The following is a 16,959-nucleotide window of genomic DNA, read 5'->3' as shown; positions in this document are numbered from 1 at the left end:
ACTTTAGCACTCAAAGTTAAGGAAAGCTAAACAGAAGGCAGAACATGCAACTTTAATAATAGTTCAATATGGATCACGTTCTACACATGCCACTTTTCCAAAGGCAGATTTTATTCTCTGGTTCTGTAACTCATAGTGTTTTGAGCTATAATGTCTCTTTAGTATTACCCAGTTAGCCATTAAATCTAACGATGCCTCAGCTATAGATATTTGCCATAACATCACACACTTCCACTCCAGCTCTTTTTCCATTAGAAATCCATTAGAAATGGATTATTTGTTCCCGTGGAGCTATTAAGAGAAGTCTCTTTTCACTTGGCACTTAGGTCAGAAGTTTTATTTCCACTCCAGCCTTAATTGCGTGCTAGCCTTCATTAGTTTGTATCGATCTGACACAATCCACGTTTTCAAATGCTTTCTAAATCGCTTTCTGGTTTCAATTTAACCTAAAATGAAGAAGTACCATAGCAAAAACAGCTCCAGCTCTTTCACAGATGAGACTTCTCCCTGTGACAGACTTAATATTAGTTCACTGCTACATACCTCCAAGGCCAAGCCCCTGCAGCACAGCTGAACAGAATAATAAACATTGTGAAACAAAAAATCACAGTACAGCTACAACTGCTCATTGCCAATTTATATCTGGTGCTGCTTATCTGCTAGTCCCAGTCCCTGTCCCATCCCAGCCAAACCAGACAACCTGCACACATAGCAACAACAAACATCCATAGTATTTTGCTACTGTAGCTGCTGTGATGAGCTCTGAATTACATACTGCTATACCACATTTCAGAAGTGGCTAGCTTGCCTCTTGTAAGCTGCTTGCCTTCCTCCCCATTTGTCTTCAATGGGATAAACATGCAACCGGTTTACTCCAGGACAGATAGATGTTAAGGTTTGTTACTGAACTGCTTTTTGGCTAGTGCTGTTGCTCTACCTTCCCTTTCAGATCTGTCAGTGATGTACACTGAATCTGCAGGTATAGCACAAGACTGGCAGTTGAGAGACATCAACTTTGCCAGTGAGGGGTAGCTACTTCCACCTATTCGACTTTCATTTCTGCTTCTACCCTTTGTCTGTTCACTTTATTTTGATGAGAATAAAATTCTTGACAGATAGCTTCTTACTGTACTTATAAATAGCATCAAATACAACATGACTGTCACTTTTTTGAGCTTTTAGATGTGAATGCAATATAAATAAGGAACCTTAAATTAATCTTCTGTCCTACCAGTGGCATTAGCTTGTTCAAATCAAGAAACAGTTGGTAGCCAAATGGGGTTGAGGTGTGGGGTATCCAGCCTAAGCTCAATACTTTGAGGTTAGCCTGAACTGCAAATAATGATCTGAACTCAAAGTATACCTTTAGCTTTTGGGGGCTCAAGCCAACAGGATTTGAAAGCTGTTAGTATTTCTCAGAGAGACCTTTAACACTTTGCAGTGACCAGATCTCTCAAGAAATGTTACTGGAAAATGAGAGAGAGATTTATGGGCTGCGAGGAGAGGGATATATATTAGCTTTCTGGAACCATTTCATAGCTCAGTATCTTTCTTTGACAATGATTGATCTGAAATGGCTACGCTGCCTTGCACTGCATTTGCTTGTTCACTTCCTCACAGAGATGATGGATGGCCAAGCCAATCTCCTAGGCACGCCAGCTTCTTTGGCTGACCCAGAATACAAAGGCACTGCATAAATGCTTCAGCTCTTGGCCATACTGGCTTTATGGAAAGCATCTCATCATTCATCTCTGTTAACCCTCTGCACCCCAAATGCCAAGGCCATCCCTTCTGCATGTAGAATTGCTATTATATAGCTAAGCAGATAATGTAATGGCAATGAGGCCTGTTGAACATTTCCAGCTGAAAGGCTTTTCCCAGCCAGTCAGAAAACAAACAGTGCATGCTAACTTCAACCAGCAGGGCTCCTGGTTTGGTTTTCAGACCCCCTATGCATTTGTGCAAGACACATATGTCCTATCTGTATGATTTCATCTGAACTTAGTTTCCTGCATGGATGAGCTTGACACAAGTTCTGAATAGCTTGCCTTTTTTTTTTTTTCCTGAAAACTTGTTTTCTTTATTATTTGTTTCTGCTCAATTTAAACTTCCAATGGTAACTGCAAGAGCACAGTTTGCATTATATTTGGGGTCATTTAGTTATAGGCTTAACTTTGATTTGTGCATTCAGTAGCTTGTCCCAGATTGTATGTAATTACTAAGTAGACCAAAGATGATTAGCATTCCACTGTCAATACCCTAAATACCGAAAGCTGGAAATCTTTGCAAGTGCTAACATTCAAGGATACACATTATCAGTTATTAAGCAGAACACTCCATTGATTCTACAAGACCACCACTTAATCCATGTGTATTTCAATAACAAAAACGTGTTAAACAATTCTCACATTAAACCTGGATCAAAAGCCTCTGCGCAAGTCTCATGTCATAGGCAGGTTCCCCAGGCTCTGTAAGGCTGATTTACTCTTTTCAGGGAAGTCCTTCCTCCTGGCCACTCGGCCTGTTTCAGCACTGGTGCATGAAGCAGAGCAGAAGGCAGTGCTCTCTGGCCATTTCTCTCATGTCATGATAGTGAGCCACTGGAGCCCCGCCATAAGAGCAGACCCGAGACAACTTACTATTTGTCCTGAGCAACAGGCAGATGCTCCAGCAAAGCTTTAATCCAAGAGCAGTTGTGCATATATTTCAGTGAAAGAAGGTAAAATTGTTCTATGAACAAAGATGAGAGGTGACACTGCAGTAAGGTCCCTCCCTCACTTTCAAGTTTTGCATTTGAGCAGAGGCGTTATGTGTCAGAAAAGCACAATTCTTGATAAGCAACAAAATATACAGTAGGTGTTGCTGGCTACTACAGCTTTGCCATTGCAAAGGTGACTTGGCAACAAGCGCGGGGAGTTGTGAGCAAAAATTTTACGATAATCTCTCTCCTTTTGCTCCCGTATTCACAGCTGAATCACTGAACTGAGACGTCCAGGCTCACAGATCAGTGCGCTTAGGCTCTTCTGCCTGTGAAGAGAGGCTAAAGACCCTACTTTCTAGTAGGGTCCCCTTTCTGAGCATGTTTTCTCCCACATATTGTTATGGAAGAATACTGGCATCATTTGCTTCATGTATGGAATAAACCAGACAGGTTGGTAGGGCACAGTGCAAGCAGACATAGATGCTTGGTGCATTTCTGCTGGACAGTGACTCTATCAGGAACTGATTCCAGTGCCCATTAGCAATCATCAACCCTGACACATAAAAAAACGTGTTAATGTATACTTCCACCCCTGAACTACACTGCGCTCAGTACTGAAGACAAACACTGCATGTTCAGGGCAGCCACAGCTGAACTAGAGCTTTTACCAAATGAAACCATAGGACACAGTAGAAAACAGTAATTGGCAGTGAGCCAAAAAGCAGAGAGGCAGACACCAAAAATGGGAAGGGAGGGAAGACCTGTTCCCTGGCAACAGAGCTGGATGTAGTGGTCTCTTAGCTAGGAGCCCAACAAGTATAATTTGCTTGTGTGCAATTTATTAGACTACCCTACTTCTGTTTAAAGAGGTCTTACGTGCTTTGTAAACACATTATCCTAGAGCATGGACTGGGTTATGTCTCAGGCCAATGACAAAAGAGCCATCTGCCAAATATCTTTCTGCTTGGCAGAGATTTCTTCTGTTTCAGGTGATAATACATTGCCCACAATATTATTTTACAGTAATTAGAAATCCACAATATCGTCCCATCTCAACTGCTGCTTCTGCTGTTTTACGAAGCACAAAACAAGAGAAAGTCACCCATTTGATGAACTTATATTAATAAACATACTGAAAACAAGGAATGTGTGTGCTTGCAAAAGAGAAACTGAAGCAAAAGGAAAACTCGAGCCAAATTCGAGAATAAATACCACCCCCCAGGTGGGAACCTGGACAATCAACTTGTTCAGAGATACCCAGGCTAGGAGAACTAGTTAGGAACTGAAAAGGGTCCCAATGCAGATCTTAACCCAAGATTATCTTTCCTCACTTGCTTTGATAAACCTCTGCCTTAATTTGTATGAAGGAAATCCTTTACTGCCTCACATTTATGTATGAGCTGCATGCAATCCTACACGCTAAGTTTTTGCCTTTCTGTTTGCCTAAAGTTTTAAAAAACTTTAAACATTTCTTTTCCTGCTGAGTTTTTGAATTATAAGGACAGATCTATATTTGAAGACTGAGTTAGAACAACATACGGTGCAATTTTAAAATACAAGATATTCCTCACTAATCTGTGTGTAGAAAACTGCATTGCAGAATAAGAGCACTTTATTCTAGTATAATTAGGAAGTCAGTTAAACTAAAATCAAACTGCAGTAAGAGAGCAAAAATTATTGAATAAAAATGTGCATATGTGAGTTATTCAGGAATTTCTGAATAGCAATTCCAATCTAATTCCATGCCTATATGTCAAATCTAAATGAGTTCACTCACCAGGGGCCATGTAACATGGCTAATTTACCCAGCTGAGCAGCAGAGCACCCTATTAACATAGCTGTATTGCTTTTAGCATCAAAGCAAGCTCATTTAGAGCTCAGGTATTTACATTTTTATGCAGTACTCTGTTAAGGTATATGATTAATAGAATATGAACAGATACAAGCATTACAGCAGTTATAAAGCCTTATGATCTTCTCAGCTGGAAGATTACTGTATCCACAGGTGAGGCATGATAACTGACTTTATTCACACTTCTAGTCTGTTACAGGGCTAACTGAAACAGGTCAAGCACAACCACCATCACTCTGAAGAAAAGCTGTTCTGTTGTTGTTTGTAGTCCACCCTACGTAAGGCACTGGATGTCAGATTTACCTCATGGTTTTCGCAAGTCATCTTTCACCAATGGGCAATGACGTGAATCTATTTTATTTTGTATAGCAACAGGTTAAGATTGCATGCACACACAGTTCATCTGTGTTGCATCTCAGCTGAAAGGGGTCTGAGAAGGGTAATGAATTGCTAAGTTACTATGAAGAACTCCCTAGTGCTTAACAATCCTTGCATACATATTATAGACATGATGGATACAAATATTTGGCACAGGGTTGTATCAGAAATGACTGACCTAAATGTCTCCAAAGGGAAAAAAAAAAAAAAAAAAAGCGTTTTGGGATGATTTTTCCAGGGGCACATTAAAATATATGCCTTTCTCTGTTGCTAATTTTCCTGCTAAAAGGCTTCCTAATTGGCAGTTAGTTTCAAAATATCAGATTGGATGATGGAACTATTCAGTGCTTAAATTCTGAATACTGGCTAATCAACTCTAGATATGATCTACTGATTTGTGCTAAATAATAAAAACATAACCTTTCTTGTATCCATAATTTCCTACTTAATATGCATTGCCCCGATTTGTTCCATAAACAGGGACTCAACCATTTCTGAACAGTAATAAAGCAACAATTGCCTTCTCATGTCCTTTTTCACCACTACATCAGACTCACTAGGACGCAAAGGATAAACCGGGACCTAGAAGTACCAAGCACTGTAGTGGTTGATCCTCAGAGGTTACTGAACCATACTCACCTCAGCTTTGGTTCTGAACTTAGCCCTGGGAAGGCAAGGCAAGAAGCTGTCACCCAGAAATAATAGAAGGAATTTAGAAAACAGAATATATCCAGTCTAAATTTTAAAGCAGCCCTGCTGATGAACAAAGTGAACTGAGAAAGTCCTAATGCATCTTCTCCCATTGATGCTAATGCTATTGACTTCTGCAAAAGCAGCTATTAACAGACCAATCTAACTTTGCATCTGAGCTGACTAAAGTTTGGAACATCAACTAATGCTCCAAAGTGTGGAAAAATTGATTTAATAATCAGAGTTAGTGCAAGCAGTAGATTTGCTCAAGTCCAAAAGTTGAAAGTGATTTGATTCCAGCTTCTCTTCAGTTACTGGTATGTTCCAACACAGTTTCAATTTCTGCTAAAGTTTATCAATAACTGCTCTGTAATTATATTTTTCTTCTTTTAGGATCAACAGACTATGTTTTGACTGATTGGTATCGGTTAATTGTGTCTCATGAAAATCACATACAGCATAGAGTTTCTACTCAATATTTGGTTGGTAAGAAATTAGACTAGGGTTACCATAAACAAGTATTTGCACCATCATACAAATGTCACAACAGCAAATAATTACTCCATAAGTTACAATTAAATTACTTAGGAGAAAAAGTAATTTGTAAATAAAAGCACAAATTCAGAAGTTAGTCTCATCACTTAAGCATCATTATTAGCACAGCAAAGTTTTTCTGAGGGAAAAAAAATTGCCTAGGCTGTAGTATTTTATATGAAAATATACAACAAATGCACAGACTTATAATAGTCTTTATTAGGGCAGTTTCTCTTTGGCAACGATGAAGGATGGATCTTGCTGCTGATGCCATGGTAAGCTCTTAATTGACCACATGGGAATAATGGTGAAGTCCATATCTCAGAGACAGAGAAGTGGAAGGCTGAAGAGTACCAAGGGTACCAAACTGCTTTACCAAGGGTAGACCATCTTGCACAAAAAAATAATTTTTCTGCAGTCTTGCAATTCATTCAAGAGGTTCTTGGTAAACAGACTGTTGAGCGCTTACACATACCATTCAAAAACCCCTAGCAGGCAGCCAGAAACAAAGATTAAGTTCATTAAGTGGGGGGGGAGGAACACACCACTCATCTTTGGCTAAGAAGCTTGCCTTTCTTGTGCTTTCATGCTAGTGATACTATGGGACAACCCCCTCTGAAACACAGTAGCTAATGCAGCTTTGAAAAATCCTTTCCTCCAATCATGCCAGAAAGAGAAACAGCAAATCTGCAGTGGTGGTTGGCAGCCAGATTAACAATTCAGTATCCCAAAACATGTAAGGAAACATGGGGTTGGGCTCATGAAGCACGATACAACATACCCACCACTGTCTGCCACTATCACAGCACTTTGCAAAGGCTTAGGCAAACAGTCTAAGGCAAATCAATGAAATGCTGCTCAAGCCTTGTGCTCAGCGCACTTTTACAGAAGATGAACAGCGGGCAGATGTATTTGCATACTGCCATGTGCTGGGTAAAAACGTAATGGTCTGTATCCGTGCAAAACAAAACTGTCTATTCAGAAGATGATTAGACAGTAATGCTGCAACTGGAGCTTTTGGTCAATGCATATATTCACTCACTGCCTTCTCTAAGCCCTTGCAATATACTATTTTCCTCTCCAAGTCCCATGGAGGTTCCTATATCCCTCATGGTCTACTGCAGGAAGGGAGGAGTTTTCCTGCAAACCTTGCAATTGAGATGACAAAAAACCACCATGAGATTTTCCTCCTTGACTGCAGATGACTGACGCACACTTCCAAGTACTGTCCCCTTTATCGTCTGAACCTACAAGTCAGCAGCAGAAATAACTAAACCCTCCAAGTAGGTTTGAAGTATGACAAGCCATTGGCTCAGCTGCATCACTGCAGATCATTCACCAAACGTATGTGTCCTATTTCAAGCAGTATTCTGGCTTTTAAGAGCAGTCAAAGTTATACTAGACACACACAATTGCATCATCAATAATTAGCATACAATTACCCTTTTGCCTTTTAAGATTACATGTAGTTTTCAGCAAGTGAAAAAATACCAGAGAACTAGTCCAATCTGACTTGGCATCTCTGACATAAAAATCACCTCAACGTTGTGCCCTATATAGCAATATAAAGGCCTAATTTATTCATCACAAAATATAAAGCATCATTCAGACCTAATTCTCTTGCTTAATAAAGTCTCTTCCACCTATTGACATAGAATAATAATGAGTGCTCTGATGTATTCAAGAGCACTGGGTACATAAAATAATACAAAAAAATTTATATTAGCAAGTGCCTCCCAAATTATATTCCTGGACTTGCACTTTTTTTTTTTTTTTTTTTAAAGTAGAGTTTATGCATCTGTAACTTCCTAAACATTTCTGCAGCCACAATTACATGTGCTTCAAGACTCTACTTGACAAGCTCTGGGTTATCTCATCTTATGAGCTCCCAGTCTTCTCAGCACAGAAAACACTTGATCACGTGCTGACTTTGGTCTTGTATGATTTCTTTTACTCCTAGAGATGACCCACTCATCTCTTCTGCTATCCTGTCTGCCCTAACTCAGGCTCCCATTGCCCACAACTTTTCCTCTCCTTTTTAGGCTCTACTCTAACTTGTGCATTTAAGCCAAAAATTGATGCTGGATCTTCTGGATCTCCTGCCATGTTTGTTCATCTTCAAGGCCATTAATCTGATTCTTCAGTGGTCCTTGAGCTCATAGCTTCAGGTTGGAGGTCAGCTATTAACTTCTGCAGGGATTACAAGGACTGTCAGTCCTACCTACTGACAGGTGTGGGAGCTCTTTGGATACTGTGGCCTACAATAACATAGAGAAAAAACCAAAAAACAAGGCCAAAAATACTTTCAAATATGCCATGCATGTAAATAACCAAAGGCTCTTGGGAAGCTGCTGGATGCTGGTTAACACCTTGCTACTTGCTTATATTCTGTCTTAAACCTAGTGCAGATTATTTGTACCTGTTACTCATCTTGGAAGGCTGCTCCAAAACCACACTGCTCTGATATCAAAAGAAGTTTTCTAACTCTCCAAAGTGTGGCCAATTTATACACATTTGTTCTTGTGACAGTGTCATCTTTCATATACAGTAGTTCTTCTACTCCAGCAGTCACGCAGATCCTCTTTCAGCCATAAAAATACATTTGCACATCACTTGCAACAGAAGCTTAAACTTTCTCTGGCACTGTTTAGCCTCTTTATACGTGCTGGTGAAACCAGTCATTACTCCTTATAGAGCACTGCATACCACAAAGCAGAACTGTAGTTCGGTTTAAATTATATCATTTTATATTCTAAAGACACTTAAAAAAATCACAGCGAAGAAAACATGCTCATTTCCATTTCTTTATTACACTGTGGTCAGTAAGGCAATTCCATGTACAGAAAAAGAAACATTTAAGAGTAGATATAAAATCCCTGAAGAGTAGGTTTTTTGGTGCAAAAATCAATCAATAGGACTTTTTTGACAGAATTTCATAGAAAGCCTTTATAATAGATGACTGTAGCCTTCATATAAGTACAAATTATGGTTATCGGAAGTTACTTTCCTAGCAGTTTGGAAGGTACCATAAAGGACATAGATGTGACTCTCAGGGGAGAGGCAGAGGAACACAGTGAGACCGTGCAACCTTTCCTGACAGCCGCTAAGATGGAAAGACCAAGACCTTCACTTGAACAATAAAGTTCCTGGAATGGAAATGCTGTAAACTCAGGCCACTGGGAAATCAAAGTCTAAAGAATACCCTCCTGCATCTGTGTCCCAGAACATTTATTTCAGTTTCCTTTTCTTCCATCAAATTTGTGTCCTTTTAATTGGTGCCTAGTTCTTCATAGAATTAAAATGCAAAAACACGATTGAAAGAAAAATGGTTCTAAGCCAGACTTCCTAATGACTTGGAGGTTTCAGATAACCATTTCAAAAGTGTCTATAAATGTCTGGCATCATGATATACAGCAGAACAAGTCAGGGAAGGCTAGAGAATTAACAAAACTGTTAGTGCAGAAGAGCTGCTGCTTAGGAAGACATTCAGCAGAAGGAAGGAGGATAAGGGAGAGATGGGGAGTGAAAGAGTGCAGCTAACAACCTGCCAGATCACCTAGACCATTTTGTTGGTTTGTTTCCAACCCTTTTATATTTAAATTGACTTGTTTTTCTTCCAAGGAAGCAATCTGCAACATAGTAAGACTCTTTTGAATGCTATTAGCCCCATTCAGCTCATTGGGCCACTCTGCATTTCTCCAAGTCTTCCGCATGTATTAGGTACTGACTACAGTAGTTCAAGATAAGGTAGGCATAAAAAGGGACAGAACATATTTTTCTGTTAAGTCATTTCTGCTCACCTTTTCTGCTGATTATATTCCCTATCTACCTCCTATATCAGCTTAAAAGCTTTGCCATTATCCTTAGTTTCTGCCTCTCCACAGATCCAAACCAATATATTTTGTCTCCTAGTCTTTCCCACTCTTATACCCCCTTTCCCAGTGTCCAAAAAGTTTACCCTGTGTCCAGATTTCCTGGTCTAAATACTGCCACCTCGCTTCTTCACTCCAAAATATTGCAGAAATTCTTTGATGAGACCTTATTATCCTACTCGAGACTTAGGACCAGGATGCAAAAGATGAGTGTCTTAAGTAGAAAGTGACATTGGCAGGAAAGTTTACTTAGGTATTTGAGATGTTTGGCCCATACGGAAAACTGGACAGTACTAAGAATGATTTATATCAATAGATATTAATGTCTAATATCATAGCAACATTTGTTACTCATCATGTAGTCTCTTCTCCATGATTTCAGGGAGGAAATCTAGAAAATTGAGAAGTTGCTCTTTAATTCTGTGAGTGATATGCAGCATGTGCTGTCCTTGGGAATTAATATTTAATCATCAGACCCCCTCCTCCATATTAGGTAATTGAAATCAGCAGTATTTGAATACTTTCATGTGAAGCAATATAGAGATCGCACTGTGAGTCAGTAGAATCAAATTAACCTATTGCCTTTTATAAAACATTCCTGCTGTTCCTGTACAGGAAAATCAGCCTGGCCTCTGTGCAAGGATCCTATGTGCCACCTTCTAGCTATAGAAACAACTTGGGGGCAAAAGGAAGGGGAAAAACATATTATGATTTGCTAGAACCAACTCGTGGCCCAAATCTGAAAAGTTGAAACATGGCAGCATAAGAATCTGATTCATGGAAAGTAAGTGTCATCGTTGTTCCCTTATCCTCTTCTCTGTCACTGCTTGTAAATCTTGGTTGATTAGGTTTCATCATATTAGATGATAAATTCCAAGTCTTATCTGTGTTTACACAGCACATAGAACAAGGAGACCCAGATCTTGGGCAAAATAAATAAATAAATCACACCATAAGGCTTACTGGTGTGTGTTTTAAACCATACATTGCACGATGAGTGAAGAAAGGTGGATCCGTATTTGATCTGCTGTCATACAATCGCTCATTCAGTTTTTGATGATGCAACTCTCCATGGTATGGGCAGCTTCTAGAATATTTTGCAAACAGACAGCATTTTCTTAAATATTAGATAAAACAAGTGAAAACAAAATGGTCAAGTAGCCAAACTGAAGAAAGAGACCTGAGTTTCAAATTCTGAATCAGAAATAAAACAGCCTTTTTTGTCATGAGATATGCGCCAAATTCATCACTGGGTCAATTATATAATATACTGTTGGACCAATTGTAAATATATCATTGGGCCTGGCTCTGCCAAGGCCATGATTGTTCTGAAGCAGGAGTTTGAGCCAGCTCAAAATGAACCTGACCCTATTTAAATGGGAAGGACAATAATTAACAGAATGAGGCCAAAGGATTAGATGCCAGACTAGGTGCTTTACTTTTTATCATCAAAATAGTTACTTCTGTCTTTTCATTACTAGTTCTCATAGCTGTTAAGGAGATGCATTGGTGTTCTTCCTTCATAATAGCCATGAATTTTACAGCCTAAGAACTCCAGAACTCCTCTAATCAGTTTGAAACCTTTCTTCAGCCACTGTGCTAGGATCCCATTCTTACAGTTTCCAGCTCGTCTCAGGGAAACCACCAAATATTCTGCATCTTAAACAAAAAAAACCAAACAAACAAAACCTTTTTTCTTCTTCTTTTTCACTCTAATGGAGAGTGTGATTTGGCTCAGGCTGATTTTAGTAAACAATGTCTCATGGATAACATTACCAAGGGATTAGGAAAAAAGCAGACATGTTTCTCCAATGGTCCTCTGTAGAAATAATGGTTCACTTAACAGGAATTTATAGAATTTTATATCTCATATGCACAGGCAGAATTCGGAACTAGTTCCTCATATTTGTGACTGCTGTTTAGGCTAAAGTGCTAGGAAAACAATATGCAGGAGGTATTTTCCTATTCTAGGAAAGTTTGGGAGAGTGCTGTGTCTCAGTCTCTCCCAGTGCAGATTAGCTGACACTCTGGCAACTAAAGGCTTGTCTCAGAGAATCTGTTGCATCCAGTTTGCTACCAGGATTTGAACCCCTGTGTACAGTGGCCTAGAGGAATGTCTTAGTCACTACACTCTGATCTGTCTTTAGGTAAAAGAAGATCTCATGCTTATTAAAAATCCCCCTCCTATCAGAACTACTATATGTGGTCCAAAAGCAAACCACCTGGAGCAATTTGACCTCAGAATATCAGCTTAGATGCTTACAATAGTATCCTGAAATCTGTCAACACAACTGCATTTGAAACGAGTGCACTCAAAAATAAATTACATGTCAAGAATGCATGGCTAATGAAACCACGTGCTATCTACACTGATGCTCTTCCTGCAGGTCTAATAGCATTCTGGAAAAAGTATCCAAGCTCTGGCGAGTTCCCAAAAAACAACTGCCTTTATACTTGGGGAGCACTCACAGTTTAGGTATGACTATTGCTTTCAAAGAAGCTTTGGATTACACTGTCAGTAAAGATAGCAAAATAGAAGTCAGGTGTTCAGATATGTTATGCAGTCGTAAGATTTGCTGCCTTCACAAGAGACTATACAATACCACAACCTAAGGGACTCACACCAGTCATGTTCCCCCCCCATCATAAAAAGTCTCATGCAACCTGTATTACTACTATTTGGAAGGAAACACACCATGACTACTTAAACATAGAAATCCTATAATCTAGTTCACAGAACAGTGCCTCTCTTCAATAAAAACATAACGCTTTAAGTATTACTACGACATCAGGAAGCCTTTTTTTTTTTTTTTGACTGCCTACGTGCCATATACCCGTTCAGCATTCTCAATGAATATGACACGAACGGCATATGCAGAGACAAAAACATGACGTGTGCTTGCAATATGAAATACCCCAAGTTCGATTTCCAATTAAAAGTTGCATAGTGCATTAATAACCACCTGTGCTAAATGCCACAGAAATTTGGGATCTGTGCTGAAGGTTAACACTGGGTAATTATTTGATCTTTTTCTTCCTTACACTGTAATGAAACGGTTCAGCTGGAGGAGGAAGCAAGCTGAGAAACACCATGATTTTTCTGAGCCATCCAAAAGGGAAGACATTGAAGTAGGGAAATCAAAGCCCCTAAAACAAAAAACAACAAGAAAAACCCCTCACCTCCTGACCATCCTTGAGGCCAGTGAGTTCTCCATTACAGAAATATCACTTTCAAGTCTTCTCACGGTTTGAGGTAAGCTATTATTAGACATGTCAAGTCTGTGTCTTGACACAAAAAGTTTCGATTTAACCTATTATATATTTCTGTATTAGGTTCCCACAAAGTAATATAGGATCAAGCAATTAAAAAACTATCATGAGTATCACTTCAGCAATAAAATGTTATACATCAGCTGTTCTTTTGGTACGTAAAGTTCATAAACACACATGCAGATTAAACAAAAGAGATCTTGTTTCTTCATTAATTTTTATGACAGCACCATTTTCTCCTCATAGTCAGCGTTGTGATATAGAGATTGTAAGCATGAAGATGACAACATTATGTTTTCCAGAACATCTCTAACACCATTTGTTATGTCACTAGCTATTTTACAGTATTGTGTAGCAGTACCTGTTGGCTTTATACAATACAGAAAAAGAACAAAGATGGGTCCTTAACCCAGCAAGCTTTCAAACTACATAAGGATGTCCTTATCAGATAATTGGTACCAACATAAGAATCTCAACAGACTCTAGGCTTAAGAGACCCATCTGTAAAACAGCACAGGCAGAGAGATAAAAGGTTGGCATCCTACACCAATGCAGATGTAGAGACAAAAGTCAGAAGAGTTGCACCTTCTGACCTTACCCTCTCAAGCAACAGAGGCCTTGGTTCCTCAGGAACAGCAGCACAGAGACTGCCAAGGCTGAAATGCCCCATTCTAGCACTTCTGAGCAACCAAAAGGCAATAGCAGTACTCGAACTCAGCTGTGCTGCAGGGAGCCCGAGCCGGTTTCTGCCTCCATAGGCTACGAGTTATTTAGCTCAGTGAAAGCGTGTCACTGAGCTCATACAGCACGTAACGCAGCTGAGTCACGGGTGTAGTTTTTCCTGCAGTCCTGATGGCAGTCAACGCATTGCAAACAGTGAGCACATCAACTTAGCACTTTACCTTAGCTTGCCAAGCGTAAAGGCACACACTGTTGTACTGGGGGGGGGGGAGGGGGAAAGGGCACGTAAATCTGCAGCCAGGTAAAGTGACACCACCAAGGAAAAGTGAGGTTTGGGGCAGTTCCCCTTCAGTCACTCCGCTCAAGAAAGGTGCAGCTCTTTGCCCTTCAACATAGGGTTTCACAATGAGCTGGGAGTTACAGCAGCTTCTGAGGGCCCTGGAAATATGCTAAGCCCTGCACAAACTGCCATGCACCTGGCAAGAAGTGTTGAGTGCCTGGTAAACATCTTCTGAGGAAATTAAGGTAGTATTAACACTTGTCCAGTACTAATGCTTGATCCTTCCTACAAAGGAGCTATGGATTTGGCATTCCTTTGTCTCAAATGCCATGGCCACTAAGCATATTCCTTGAGAAACTGCTGCAAACATTTGCTCAAAAAGAGACCACTGATCACTTCTGTGCACATACTTCATCTGTGGGTCTGACTACATAAGTAATTTTACATCAGAAGAGATCTGCAGGAAGTAAATACAGGAAAGAAAACACTACTTGGCCCTCATAAGGAATCAGAGTACATACTATGAAGAATTATTATTTTCTAGATCAGTCTGCTTGAAGAGCTTCTTGAGAGATCATTAAAATCACCTCAGTAGTTCTTTGAACACCGATCTTATTTGCATTTCAAAAGAGCAAGAGTTTGACAAAGATTATTGCAATTTTCTGCTCTTAACTTGCAGCTGCTGCAGTTTTGTTCTCTATCAAATTGCCTCCTTCCTGACCTTCCCCAAAACCTGAAGAACACCTTCATTTTAACAATTAATATTACCCAGCAAAGGTGAAGAGCATTTATAATTTAGGATCGCTCAAGAGCAAGCTGGCATGAGATGGCTCAGTAAAAAGAAACCTCAAAATCAGGCCTTTATCATGCCTTTGTACTGTATTTCGGTGCTGTCATTGCATGTTCTTCAGCAGAACTGACCAGCACTAAATGCAGAGTGCTGCGCTGTGACAGTAACTGGCTGGCAGCGTGCAGAGGTCCCAAGGCCGTCACAAGAGATCACTCCTCCGAAAAAGACACTGGTACCTCTGGAAAAGTGTTCCTCTCCGCCTCATGGAATGAAGCAAAATGGCTCTATTTTAAATATCTACCTCCCCCTCCATAACAACATCCAACCAGGGGACAAGTTCCTTCTCCCAAGTGCCTCATTCAAAGTAGGCAACAGCACAGCAGCAGAGAGAGACCACTAGAAGGTCATTACATTCAATTGCTGGGCAAGCACTGACTGAACACAAAATAAACTCCAATATTAAAAAAGTCTCTACCAATAGCTATTTGAAGGAAATGCCACTGTCATGGTGTCTAGCCATTGCTAGATTGCCCTAAAGCAGATTGCAAACGCAGGCCTGCACTGCCAACCATGAACTTCTACCGAAGTGGTTAAAATAGCAGCTAGCCATTTAAAAGGACTTCAGTAACAGGCAGTCTCTGATTGCTATCAGCACAGCTGTGCTTGAGTTGCATGTCTGTTTGGAGGTTGCTAAGAGGCAGTTCAAAAAATTCAGGAACAGGAACTCCAGTTTTAGCAGCAGACTTCTTACTCTGGCCTTACCAAGGGCAAGCAGAAGATAAACCAGACATCTGATTATCTGCTTCATTCTTGCTGTTGTGAGACTAGAACCTCTTCTGCAAGGGAGCCCTTTAATCCTGACTGTGGCTGTCACTAGGCTCCCAAATGGGTTTCCCTCTTCCTGCCCATCAGTCGCAAAGCCTACCAGGCAGGCGCCGTACAAAGGAAAGGATAGCCCAGGCACAGGCGCTACCGAGGACAGGCAAGCTTCACTAAGGTGTCTCTGTCCAGTTACCGCAAGAATAGGTCCTGCCTCCTAGCTCCCCATCCTTACTCATACAAAATGTATTAAAAAGAGGCAACGTGGCATTAGGACAACACAGGTGTAAAAATAGCTGCTTGTTTAGAAATAAAGTTGGTTTGGCTTGTAACAAGCATTGGTAAAGATGGCAGCTCAAAAGGGTTCCTGATCTGATATTGTAGCTTGTGCACACGACTCCCTCTCCAGGGTTTATTAATTCATCCTCACTCCTAATCTTGCCAGGCACCTTGGATTCACACATTCACCTACTCTCCAGGTCCTGCCAGCCCAATACAGCAGACTCCTTTTCCTCCTGCTGCTCTACGTGCTCCAGCCTGGCTGCAACGCTGACATCAACCCTGGGCCACACCAACCTCTGTCACAGCATTCAGAGGTTCGACAGGAAGCACGGACCCATTTGCTGTTTAATCCATTTTTAAACCACCTTAACAATACAGAACTGCACCTAAGTACAGACCAAAAGTCATAGTATTTTCATAATTAAATGGAGTACCAATTCCATACTTCAAGCAACAGCCACCCAGCAAAATAGAAGAAGCTAAAAAACAGAAGATGAATTTGGAGTACACAAGCTACAAGGCACTCATTTATTAATATTACCCAAGATGACTTCTGACAGATTAGTTCTGTGCAGAGTATGTCTCTATTTGTTGTAAGTAGTATAGTACTCAAGCACAACCCCTTTGTGATCAGGGCACTACATAAATGTGGTCCAGAAGAGCCAAACTAAAACAGCAGTGCCTGCCAGAAGAGCTCACAACTCAAGTACACCTTGGATCAGTGACTGAGGAAGTACACAGATATGCAGGCAGAAAGAGTACGACTTTATGAATCACTAAATGAACAGGGCTCCTGGAGGGGACTGATAG

At 40.3% G+C, this 16,959-nt stretch overlaps 1 long non-coding RNA gene across 1 annotated transcript in view; it reads right to left on the bottom strand.

Annotated features, from left to right (window-relative positions):
• The window catches only part of LOC112988712 (uncharacterized), a 90,726-nt gene that overhangs the window by 22,063 nt on the left and 51,704 nt on the right, over positions 1 to 16,959 (bottom strand). The window lies entirely within an intron of this gene.

This window comes from Dromaius novaehollandiae, chromosome 4, assembly GCF_036370855.1.
Source record: "Dromaius novaehollandiae isolate bDroNov1 chromosome 4, bDroNov1.hap1, whole genome shotgun sequence".
Classification (NCBI taxonomy): Eukaryota; Metazoa; Chordata; class Aves; order Casuariiformes; family Dromaiidae; genus Dromaius; species Dromaius novaehollandiae.
This window is presented reverse-complemented; position numbering and strand designations above follow the sequence as displayed.